Genomic DNA, 13,552 nt, shown 5'->3' on the forward strand with positions numbered 1-13,552 from the left:
CACAAAGGTTATCCATTTTCTACAAAAAAGATAAGCTACATGAATTTATAAGTTCCTCCCTATATGACCAAATATATTCACAACCGCGCAATATTTAAAACAAAAAACAAACCACACATGAACTGGTGCATTAACATAAACATGATATTCTATCAAGTACAGTTGCAGTATCAAGACTATCACAGATGTACATGTTGTGTCCTGTTTGAACTCACTGGCTTAGCTGTTGATATATAAATGTAGTACTTACAGATCGAACTTTTCGCTAACATTCTGATTAAAATCTCCATATATAGCATTAAGTCCGGTCAGACTTCTCTTTACGCCGCAGAATTTTGGCTGCATTCGACAATTTTTCCCTCATGAAGCGCCTGATGTCAGCTTCCGCTGCCTCGGGGAAGACCTTGCGTGCTTCAGCTGTGCATAAAAAAACAAAGATTCAGTAACACTGCCACTTGTAGACATTGACAACTGAATGCAAGGATTAATTAAAGCAACCATTTTGGTGGTTCATGTATTTATATATACTAGTCACAGATCACATGCGAGAGTACCACCAACACAAATAGCATGTTTGGGATATCAATGTTACTACAGATAAAATATGTCATAAGGTTAGCAAAAATAGGTAAGAAAGGCAATTGCTAATTACCAATAATTTCCATGACATGCTCACGAGGCAGTGCCGCCTTGACGTGTGCTGCCTTCGTTGAGGATAACCCCGACACGCTGTGTGTCGCCATATATTCCGTTGAGTAAATCCCGTGCATGAGGTCATTCACAAATTTTGGTGCCGAGGTCCGTGAAGATCTCGATTTCACAGATTGAGAGATGATCTGAAAAAAAGTCTCCATGATTTGGTTTCCTTCCCAACATATGACCATTTATGGAACAACGACAAGATTATGTCAACACATAGTAGATACACTTATATATAAGTGTATGTATACAATACAAGTCCTGCAGCTAGAAGATGAGTATTATTATTCATAAACATAGCCACACAAGAAAAAAAGTTAAATACGTACCACAGAATCATTTGAGGCAGATTCATCTTCATTGGTTACATCCAATGGTGTTGATGGTTTGGCCGTATTGGCCGCAATAGGCGGTTGACACCTTCGTGCCTGCTCCACTGAGGGCGCTGCCGATCTCACCAGCATCTCTGCTCTTATGCCCAGAATCTCTTGTCTGATGCCTCTCATTTCATTCACCATTGCCTGCATTTGTCGTACTGCTTCAGCACATCTGCATACGTAAATTAATGTTGCATTATTTACTTATTTCGTGATGATATACAATAAATCTGTTACCCTTGCTAATATCCATGTCTGGTTGGTCAAATAACCATTCAATCAAATTCCATGCACTTGACAATCATGATAAAAACTGGATGTATCCAGCACCATATGAAAGGAAACCCATACTACTGATATATGTGCTATGGTATGAACCAGATTAGACCACAATAATTAGTTCCTTTTCTGAGACAAAATTACTTAAATTATTATGGTAATGCATTTATTATGTTTGTAGCATTCAAGGAGTCACCCTACATTAAATAATAGATATTTCAGTAGGTGCATGGCATCAAGTAACCTTTAATTAGCAGGTCTTAATTTCCATTTACCTTTTGCCACAAGGAGTCTCAGTTGAGCCAGATGGGGTCTCAGTTGCAGTTATGGCAGTTGTCAATATCCAACTGAAAGACATGAATTTCATTTGCAAAAGCCCAGTTAAAACTAAGTGATTGAAAATGTTTGCAATAAATAAAACAGGTTTTCATGAACCATATCTCAAGAAATATTGATATATATGTATATGCCTCTGAGAATAAATGATCTACAATAAACAGTTATTCATGTATTTATACATAGGACCACTTGTATGTTAATTCCAAATGTTCACCATATTCCCTCAGAATAGCTCAGCCTAACATAATGAGAAATCTCACTTGTGCATTTTTGTACTTCTGCAAAATACTTTTGCTGGCACTTTGTGCAGTTGATGCCTGCTTGCGTTTTGACTTGGTCTTCGGCTGCAATAAAAAAAAGTAATTAACATATATAATAGCCATTATTGCATATGCACCAGCATTTAAATAGCTTCTTATAAGATTGTTATTAAGATAAAGGATACCAAAACACTGATAAAAAGGATAGATAAATAAGCTTTAATCAGAAGTAATAATAAGATATAAGATAACTATGAGGCTATTTGACCATTTTGTTCAGATTAGTTTAAAAAAAAAATTTGGTCGACAATTATTAAAGCTATATACTTTTAATAATGTTTGGAATATTAAATCAACATACTAAATTGTATATTAAATGCAGAATGAACTACAATACATATTTAAAAATGTTAATTCAAATCTGCATAAGAAGATTCCATGGATACCTCATTACCTCGGCCACATGCTCATCATTTCCATCCTCAGATGGCACGTTCTTTGAATTTGGAATTTTTCGCCTTTGGCCTTTTCCACATTTAGATGTAGGTGTGACTACCACATCCAGAAGGCCTAACTCCGCTTTCTTCCTCACTTCGACCAGTTCTCTCCTATCCTCTATTAAATCGGGATTAAATAGAAAGAACATCAGATAATGCATATAAGTCATAATTAACTTCCATTTAATAAAGTTGCAACAAGCTTAGCTGCATGAGAACTAGATCTAGGCGATAGGCCTAGTAGATGCATATATATATATGCATGCATAGGTGTAAATTATTTACGGAAATTACTGCACGAGCACACTGCAGTAAATTAATAGATAGGCCTACATCTAACTGACATAATTAAGGATGCCTATATACGGTACTGTTATAAGTTACTATAGGTCCAAATAGAACATGATTTTATGTAATTGTCAGTCTTACCTCCGGTTGCCATTATTTTGGCCGAACAAAGTTTAACTTTTCCATTTCGTTCCCTCCATCGCACGACATATTCTTGTGCTTCATTCTGCTCGTCAAATTCTCCCTCAATCCAGGAGAGCTCACCAATGTCGACAGAAAAATCATCAAAGGCAAAAACAGCTAACATTACCATCGTGTTAATATTGATAGTTCTTCAAGTCAGACTACTTCGAACCGCGACCGTTAGTGCTCCGCTGCGAAAGGTCGCCACAATATTTAAAAAGCTCCACTCCGGATAAGCGGTAGGTCCTAAAACTCGGACTCACGTGATAATTAGCGGTCTAACAGGATCATGCAAAAATGAATATGCAATTTGCAAACTGACTACACTCAATAGCTCTGTGAGTAATGGTCCAAGCGCGAAAAATAAGCATTTGATATTCAATATTCCGCATTGTACCAAATTTCATCGCACATGCGCACACCTGCGACCGGAAACTGGAGTGCGATCCAGAACTTGGGGTTAAGAAATTAACCAAGGTTTTCTGATATACACGGGTATCATGTGACGTCACAGCGTAAAGCCGGTGCCATCTTTAGGACCGCCCAGTGACCGAAAGTAAACGGTACAAATGCATTCTATCTGCTGTGCCGTGGGCTGTGATAACAGTAAGTCAAAGAAAACGGGACATACGTTTTATAACATTCCCAAAAACACAGAAAGGAGACATAAGTGGTTAGCTGCCATTAAAAGGGATCACTGGACTCCGACAGAACACTCCAGACTGTGCAATGAACACTTTTTTTGGTCGAGTAACATTACTTATTTCTGGTAGAGATGTAACAATTCCCTTAGCAAAAAGTAGTTTATTAAAGTGTACTACAAGTATACTTATTTTATACTAAAACTGCAGCAGTATACTTGAAGTTTACTTTTTACATACTTTATTTTATATACTTAAGAAAAGTATAGTGAAGTATACTTGGCTTATACTTAAAAGTATAAAGAATAGTCTAAGACTTAGTACATTAATAGACTTATACTTAAATACTAAAGCTTATACTTGTACTTTAGTATATTTCTTACTTCTTTCTGCCACAAAGTACTAATACTTAGTATATCTTGATCCAAGTACAGAATAAGGTCAAGTCATTGACTTGTGCTTACCTTTAATTTAGCAGAATAAAAATGTTTTTCACTAAAGGTATTACCCCTATAAAACTGTTCAAGATCGTGAGTTAGAGCTTAAAAGTTTACAGTCAATAGTATGTGTGCTCAATTGCATCATCTTTATGTACGGTACCTTAAAAACATACACAAAAACAGAGAAACATTTGACTTGACTTTATTGATCAAGTTCTAGTCCCTTTCATAAGGGTTTGGCAATGGTGTTATGTACACAGCATCATCTGTTTCAACAAGAACACATTTTGTTTTAATCATGTTAGGCCAGACAGCATTAACAGTTTCAGTCTTTTTAACCTGATACATGAAAGTACTTTGTACATTGATCTGTGAATCTTTACATACAGGCCTGTGTGATTTAGAAAGTACCTCGACTAAAACACAACATAGTTTAGCACACGAACAGAATGCAGAAATTTGATGTGAACACACCTGTTTAAAAACAACCAAGTCAGTAACTAAACAAAATGTACCATCTTTCAAGCATACAGCACTGTTGTATCTCTTCTTTAGTCTGTCATAGTTTTGACTGTGATACAGAACTCCATCAACCAAAAAACGGTTGTAAGACCAGAAGCAGTTGCTTAGATTTCCACACAACTTTGCAAGGGCAAGCCTATATAACATTTTAATACTTTCTTGCATCGGGGGATGACCAAAACCTCTGACACTTTCATTTAGTATTTCACAATTTTTAGTTTTTCTTTTATTAAAGTAAAGTTCTTCAACAAAAGATTGTACTTTTTCATGTTCTGGGTGGATAGTGTTCTTGGCCCTTTGTGGCAATTCTCTCCACAACAGAAATGTTCTAACTATTTGTGAGGGGACACACTGTGTTCCATGAAAATACTTCTTGAGAGTGCCCATATTGGATTCAAATGAAAAAGTTGATACAGCCCATAATGGCCCCCAGTGATTGACACTTTGAGCAGTGTGTGTTAGCAAGTGTATATTAAAGGTCATGTTGTTTTTCCCATACAGTCTTTGGAACTCAACGACAATTTTTTTTAAAGCAAGCTCTGCCATCTGGATGCTTTTGGTCTTTATGGTATCCTGCAATAAAGTATATATGCCAAACACCAGTAGGAACAAATGGTTCCAAAATCTTGCAGGGAGTATGCCTTTCAATACAGGTAGTGAATAGAAAAGGAGGAATGCTCGGCACTCTGAAGCTTTCCAGAACTTCCTTTCAGTCAGTGATCTTGGTGTCCTAGTAATCTCCACAGGTGGTTTGATTTTTACAAGTCGCCTATCAACTTCAGCCATTTCTTTACCTATGTACCAGGGGGAATCACTGTTTGTTGTATCAAACCATAGTGTTGAGAGCTGCCGAGTGACTCCAAGGCACACATTGTGTTGATATTCAGGTACAAAGCCATTTATCATTTGGAAGTGTTGAAGCTGCATTAAAGGAGATGGCCCTTTGACTCCAAACACTGGCTCATCAGTTGTACCTGACATTGCATGACTGAAATGGTCCCTCTCATTTCTACGTGGGGGTTCAGGTTGTTCGTATGGATACGATTTACCACCTCTGTGCAAGCAAAAATCACAGCCGTAAAAACCATTGAACTGTTTAGTGTTGCGAAGCAATGGACGAGCCACAGAATCAGAGCTACAAATCAGCACAAATACTTTAGAAAGATGACTGTGTCCTTGTCTGTCTTGCCAGTCAATACCTTCAGTCTCTAATAATGAAGCTTCTTTCACAAATGGTGTCAGCAATGTTAACATGGATGGTTTAGTTGGCCCAAACCATAATGCTGACATCAAAAAGTGCCTTTTTCTCATTTCTGGTTCCAGTTCAATTATCTGGCACTGATCGGCCAAATGCTGCATTTAGAGCTTTTGAACACTGGTGCACCATCACAATTCCAAATCAGAGTCAAATCATCTTTTCCAAGAACTCCACTGTCACACAATTTTTGATACTCTCCACCAGACTGTATGTCGGTTAAAACATCAAAGGATCTACTTTTTTCAGTAAGATTAACATCATGTTCCTGCAGAAGTTGTTTAATCTGTGCATGAAGGGGAATTACAAGAAAGTAGAAGCCCTTTTTTAAACTTGTGTTGGCATCAAATACTTTGTTGCAAAGGGTACAATGAGAGGGACAGTCTGCACTAATGCCAAAGTATGCTAAACATTTTTCACAATAAAAGTGAACTTCAGGCTGTGATGAACTTCCAAATTCTTTGTTGAAAAGGTAATGTGAGGGTGGAATCAGACCTGGAAACATCAGGTTGAAGAGTTCCAGTAAATGAGTAAGTGCTTTGCCTGTTAAATTGTTCCGCAGCACATACGACATCAGCATCAATAAACTTTCTTCCTTTGAAACAGGTGCACCGGGATACAGGGGCTTGTCTGCTTGGTCTTCACTGCCCTGTAGATTTATGAAAAGAGATAGAAAAAGCATGTATATATGAGAATGAGTAGCAGCAAACTTGAGCAGTAATATCAGTCTAGCATAAAGTATTTTTACCATTAAAAACAAAATTATATATTATACAATTATAAAATATAATATTATCTCCAAATGTTCTAATTTGATGTAATGAGCTGACATCAACTACTAGCAATGTGTTATCGAACCAATGTCTGCATACCACTGGAAAATCAGGTGTCTTTTCTCTAGTCACATCTTCATCATCAGCATGGTTTTCACCTTCATTACTGGCGGCATCAATCAAGTCCTCTTCAGAATGTGACAGGACTTCTTCATTCTACGGGTTGACAAGGGAAAAACATTATTTGAAGTAATTAAAAGAGTAGACATTAAATGCATACAAACTACCACATAGAATGGTGCATTTACCTCTGAAATGTCCACATCCAATTGGCTTGTGGTAGGGTTCCTAGTGTTGAGTTCATCATCTTCACTGTTGGAAGTGTTACTCCAGTGTTCTTCTGTATTGATTTGGTTATCTGAATTATCATTCTACATGTGAAGAAAGGCAAGAGAATGAAAAATGTAGTTAATACATCCATGATTGAAATTATCAATTAATTCATTAATCGTTAGTTGATAGACCTTATTGATTAACGATCAACTGATAAGCTGCAGTTTTCCTAAGAACCTAAATTAAAGGGAAAATTTAAGCTGCACATTTGCTTATACGGGGCTCTACACTAGTATAGTTTACTTTAAGATCACAGCACAACGAAAAATGTTTAAGTAACAGGTTATTTAACCTTTAAAAAATGCTGAGGGCCCAATGTGACCCATTTTTACATTTGAGAACAGTAAAAACATCATCTGACTTTAAGTTCTAATGTGACCCAGCATAGGTCATACATGGTTTTCAACTTTAATAAAAGTTTTTTTTTCCATAAATGTTTGCTATTATGTCCAAAGTCAGGTCAGTGGCGGTGAAACTCAGACCCCCAAGCCCACGCCAGTGCTGTTTAAACAGACCAGCGAGGCGCATCAGAGGCGCATAAAACCTGTGCTGAACAGGCTGTCTAAAAGGGGCTTATGTTAACAAAGTTGGCCTAGTGTATTCCCCCAACCCCAAAACAATTTTACAAGTGTACCTCTTGAATGTCCATATCCAGCAGGCTGGTTGTGGAGGAGTTGTCATTACTGAGTTCATCTTCACAGCTGGAATTGTTGATTTCTTTCTCTCCACTGGTTGAAGTGCTACTCATGTGACCATCTGTGCTGATGTCGTCATCATGACTGGAAGTCTACAGATTAACAAGAGAAAGACAATAAACAATTGAAAGAATTAACTCCCTTTATGTCAACTCCAATCACCAAATCATAAACAGAGAAGGTGTACACTTTCATTTTTAGACAACTTAAAAGTTATTTAGACCTCAACTACCTGTAGTCTGGGAGAAAAATAAATCAGTGACGTGGCATATGACATGTGCTAATGATTATGTCTACTTGGGGAGCTGACAGCACAGTTTAGGGAAGATTCTTAAAATTGAATCAAGCAGAACTGGATAAAAAAGGGGGGGGGGTATCCTGGCAACATGTTACATAAGATGTCCTGGCATATTTCAAGATTTGATGCTTGTAATAAAAACAATTCCACTTGTACTAGAACTGTGTCATTGCGTATTACCTGTTGAAGGGCAGTATCTAAAAGCCTAGGTGTGGAGGAGCTTCTGCTGTTGACATCATCTCTACCTTCTCTGTGGGAAGCACTGGGCTGACTCATGAGATCGTCTGTGTTATCCTGTAGTTCTCCACTGTCCTGGAAGTGTGGGGGGTTCAAATATAAATGTCAGTTATTACTCACGTAATTTAATCCATGGGTTAGGACTGAAGCGCTGGAGCCACCGACAGCTAAAGCCTCGGTGGTAACAAGTAATGTTTTTTGTGGTGAACTAGCTCGGTGCTAACTTCGGCTACAGCGCTTGCGGCTCGCGTGAAAAATAGAAATGAACCGAACTGAAGCCTGCAGGCGCGCGCACTGCGCTCCACAGCGCGAGCTGTGTGACCAGGCAGACCGGTTAACATGTGCGCCTGGGCGCTGCGCTTCGGTTCCGCGTGCAATGCGACCAGGATTTCTTCACAGCTCACACAACAGTAACTTTTACAACATACTGCTCCCGTTGGTGACCCTCCAGTGCTTCACTGTATTTGCTTTCCTTTGCCCATAGCTTGGCCTTCGCCGAGATTCGTGAAGTCCTAACCAATCAATAAGCTAGCTAACCGGGCTACAATAGAGACGGACGATTCTGATTGGATAACACGTTTCAGGACAGTAACCCTTTCATTGCCGATGTGAACTTGACAATAAACTTAACTTTAGAACATAGATGACAGAAAATGTATTAAATGTATTGTATTAAATTAAATTAAATCGTTTAAAAATATATATATACACACATATTATTTAATATTCATATTTTTTGGTTTAGAATTTGTAAGGCCTTCTCTGAAGGCCCTGAAGGTTCCCCTCTGACTACTACTACCTCAGAGGAGGGGCCTAGTTTGAATGTACAAACAACAACGAACAAAACTCCAGACTCTACCTGAAAATCATTATCTGTTACTTACTTTTACTCTCCATCTGTGTTTCGTAGTCCTTGGGATCTCTGCAGTGTAATCCTCCAAATATCTTTTATACGGTCCACGACGTTTCGCCATGTTAGCTCTAATGAGCTAACTCAGCGAGAGCCTCTTCCCGCTCTCGCTGAGTGTTGATTGACTGTGTGGTCGCGCAGGCGCAGCAGCAGTGCACTTCCCGCCCATGTTCCCGCCTTCCTACCTGACTGCCAATGGGAGGAGCCCAATTTAAAATTGGCGCCCATTTACGTGGTTAACGGTCTTTTTTAATTTTTCTTTAAAAAAAACAAACCCAAACCGTCCGTCCTGTTCTCAACAGGGAAAGAAAGGAGAGGGAAAAGGAATTTTCCGCGTACCACAATGGAATTTGCCATTTATTATTTCAAGGACAAGAGTGTGGAAGTTGGGAAGACTTCATGGATGAGTATTGAAGACCAGCAACGATGTCCAAAATTAATCACCCAGTGCCCTAATCTAGAAGATGACGGATGGATGAAGGTAAAGTGGGACACTGGCAGAAAAAAGTCAGACGGTCCAGCCTTTTTCCCAGCCAAGGTTTTGATGTTTGGTGGTAAGTTGTTGAATTTTATTGCTTTTTTGCTATCCACCACTTTATTTCCCCATGATCGATTGTGTCACACCACGACAGAAGTCGGTTTTAGTAGCATTCTAGCGAGCGGCTAAGTGGTAGTGTTAGCGGCTTAGTCGTAGTGTGAGCGGCTAAGTGGTAGTGTGAGCGGCTAACTGGTAGCGTTAGCCACCGGTGTAGGCCCCAAATGTGGGCTGCCAAAACCGTTGTGACTAAATCTGATGTTTGTTAAGTCTATTAAAAAAATGTAGCAATCTTAAACTGGTGGTAGCCTGTGGTAGTTTCTCTCCAGGTTTTCCCAGGTTTTAATAGGCTTTTGTATACACACACGCACACACACTAGGGATGACCCAAAAAAAATCGAAGCTTTGTTCGTTGTCATGGTAATTGATCATGAAGTTCGTGATCGATTTATTTTCATTTATTTATTTATTTTTTTCCTTTTTGACACCTCTTATCAGCAACTACATTGAAATAAGGCCCCGTTCACACGAAGCCGATTTCATGGCGAAACCGCAAAGGTCTTGTACGGTTCGGCCTTCCATCCACACGAAGCCGGCGAATCCGCTGACCGAAACCGCAAACTTCTGAAACCACCCTCGGAGGTGGTTTCAAATCTACCCGGTTTCGTTTTTGATTCGTGGGTACGCCTGAAACCGACTGAAACCGCAAACCATGACGTCATCGCCCCACCCCTCGACCTTCTAGCCAATGGCTCTTAAGCCCGCGGAGTCTCAGAAATCACATGCGAGCATGCGCATAAGGGCAGCCTTTATGCGCATGCTCGCCTCTTCTTCTTATTTCATTTCTTCTGGATTTCTGTACCAGAAGAGGCGCCCCTTATGGGCCTGGAATGTGTACTACAGCGTTTCTACAGATCTACCCGGTTTCGCTTGGCTTCGTCTTTACGGAGATACTTTGAAACCGGATAGATCGAAACCGTAACGGTTTCGCCCGTTTCGGCTTCGTGTGAACGGGGCCTAAGTAGGCTACTTGGCATCCTGGAAACCTGCCTGAATTTGGGGACATGCACTGTTTGTCTGCCACACACACACATATCTAAAGAGATCCCACGTAGTCATGCTTTTAATTTGATCACGTTTCCCACACAGCCAACTACAGTGATCTGTGTAAGAAGAGACAGGGATTCATAAAGGGTGAAGACATCTGGCAAGAATCACCCAAGAGGAAGAGTAAGCCGAACAACAAGTGGAAAGCTGTGGAAGAGGAGGATCAAGAAGTTCCACCAAAAAAGGTAGTTGCCTGGATACAGTGGGAGCCACATAGAAAATCCCCTGCCATGCTGCTGCCATGCTGTTCCCATGCTGTTCCAATGAGAGCTCCAGCAAAGTCCCAGCAGCTTGAGTGACTCCCTCCTTTTCCTGGGTGTGACTAGTTTTTAATAATATAATTATTATTTTGACAGAAGAAAAAAAGAGAAACATGTTCAGCAGAAAAAGAGTCTGCAAACCTCATGATCGAAGAGCTGAAGAAGCAACTTGCAGACAAAGCATCTTCAGAGGTAAGATATTTGACTATATTTTAATTGTGATAATTTGAGTTGATGCAGTTATTATAGGCTGATTTTTTTTTTATTTCCTGTGTTTTGGTGTTGTTAACTAACTCAAATGAGGAGTCATCAGATGAGGAGGAGATGCCCAGAAACTGGAGTGTGGCGGTGCAGAAAATGAAATGGCTTCAGAGAGAAATCAAGAGCCTGAAAGAAGGCCATGTGGAAGAAATACTAGATGCGATGAGAGGTATTTTCTGCACACCACCTTTTAAAGACTTTGGTGGTGTGCCTATACTGATTTCTGAAGTCAGACAAACTGACAACAATCAAAGCTGGTTTTATCTAAATAGAAACAGATAGATATAATTACTGAAAAATCTTCCCAAATACAAAGAAATGACCATTTAACTGATAATTCAATAAATATACTGTGCAGCCTTGAACCAACGTAATTTAACACGGATACTCCAATATTGAAGCACTGACATCTGAATAATGAAAACAAAGAGACTCACAAATCACACAGACAAACAACGGCTGCCAGGGAGAGCTGGGATCTGCTGCCAAGTGTGGAAAAAGGCCCATACCTGGCGACAATCTTCTTTTTATAGGTTATGGCTGATTCAGCTCCTCATACCTCCTGCTCCTCCTTAATCAGCTCTACCTCCAGCCATGCTTTTCATAACACAAATTACTATGTAATGTTTTAAAATTGTCTCAAAACACAGTAATGACACAAAAACGTTTGTTCCCTTGTTCCCCCTCTTGTTTTCATTCCCTTTAAAGAGCTCCCAGCAGTGGTGACACAGCTAAAATAAGTTATTGAAAAAATCACAGTACAGAGCTCAACTCCTGCATCCACCTGGTCAACATCCCCATCTGGAGACCCACCATTTTCTCCACCCGGCTCTCCTCAAGTGTCTGACCCTAATGAAATGGTAAATACCTCTACATCTTTTGATTGTACACATAAGCTAGAAAGAAACCATATTCATCAACTTTGTGGTGGATTTATGCCATTAATGATGGATTAGTTAGTTTATAGACTATGACTATGCATATTCACTGCAAAGATGAATAGATACAGTAGATTCCCAAAGAACACCGTATTTGTTTAATAATTATTTGGTAAGTAACATTCAAATGTTTTGCAGGTGCTTCTTGTGCCAGGCCATGACGTCAAAGTACCAAGACGAAAGCTGAAGTCTCTGCGGACTACAAATTCAGCATTGTACATTGGGGATCTTGCGGTGCTCATCTATGGTAGAGAAACGCTGTCCAATTCAAGTTTGACCGGGAGGCAGTCAGGGGCTCACAAAGAAGTGGAATCAAAGCCACAACTGGATAACACAAAGCTCGATGCTATACTTGGTGAGTGCATTATTGGGGATTCCAATAACATGCGTGTTAATGTGGATAGTGCATAAAAAATAACACTGAAGTAATGTTGTTTTCTATGTCTGTTTTTTCAATCACAGTCCATGTCCAGGCGAAGTTCCCTGACACCACCATTCAAGATGTGAGACGCATCATAAGAAAGAAATGCAACAATATAAACTATGCCAAGCAAGTGACTGAAAAGAAGTCATAAAAACGTTTTTGGTTTTTATCAAGCTATTTTGTTTGTTCCAAAGATGTGTACCTTTCTTACACCTTTTTTATTTTTTATTTTTTTTTATTTTTTTTTTTTACAAAGAAAGACTTTAGTTCTCAGTTGGAGACACTATTTTGTTTACATTTTTACAAGGAAATGTTCACTTTTTCCTTTACCATTTTTGATAAAGAAGGACTTGATCTTGGAGAGACTATCTGATCACCTGATCTCCACACCCACGCAACAGGAAGTGAAGCATCACGTCTTCGTTTTGAAGGAAATGATGATCTGTGGTCTCTGGAAATGTTACATTAATATATCAAACTTGCTCTCAACATTCTGTCTTGTGATTTTGTAAATACATTAAAGTCTAGAGTACATACAGTATGAGTTAACTTTAATAATACTTAACGTTTTTTTCAAGTATATAAATAGTATGCTACAAGTAATATACTAAGCAAATTTAGAAGTATACTTAAAGTATAACAATAAGTAAACTAGCAAGATATTCTAAGTTCATAAAATAAACTAGTAAACTAAAAATGTTGAGTAGAAGTATATACCTAGTACACTAGTAGTATATAGATGAGTATACTTGTATACTTAAAAGTGTACTTTTGTAAACTTAAAATTACCTCAAAGTATACTTTAATAAACTAAAATGTGGACTAGAAGTATATACCTAGTGCATTAGTAGTATATTGATGAGTATACTTTAAGTATACTTTTATAAACTTAGAAATGTTCCAATTTAGCCAATTTAGTATTAAATTAGTATACTTTCTAG

At 38.7% G+C, this 13,552-nt stretch overlaps 1 long non-coding RNA gene and 1 pseudogene across 2 annotated transcripts; both read right to left on the bottom strand.

Moving 5' to 3' along the window:
- Window positions 1-298: 298 nt before the first annotated feature.
- Window positions 299-3,052, bottom strand: LOC307076102 (annotated as a pseudogene). The gene is made up of 7 exons: window positions 2,881-3,052; window positions 2,409-2,569; window positions 1,955-2,038; window positions 1,631-1,702; window positions 1,029-1,248; window positions 653-836; window positions 299-417 (listed from the first exon to the last, which is right to left on the bottom strand). The product of its transcript is annotated as an uncharacterized misc_RNA (transcript).
- Window positions 3,053-6,153: 3,101 nt separating this feature from the next.
- Window positions 6,154-6,964, bottom strand: LOC307076327. The gene is made up of 3 exons (XR_013811895.1): window positions 6,862-6,964; window positions 6,653-6,769; window positions 6,154-6,429 (listed from the first exon to the last, which is right to left on the bottom strand). It is a non-coding gene; the product is annotated as an uncharacterized lncRNA (long non-coding RNA).
- Between the last annotated feature and the right edge of the window lie 6,588 nt (window positions 6,965-13,552).

Source organism: Pollachius pollachius (genome assembly GCF_949987615.1).
Source record: "Pollachius pollachius genome assembly, chromosome: 5".
In the NCBI taxonomy this organism is placed as follows: Eukaryota; Metazoa; Chordata; class Actinopteri; order Gadiformes; family Gadidae; genus Pollachius; species Pollachius pollachius.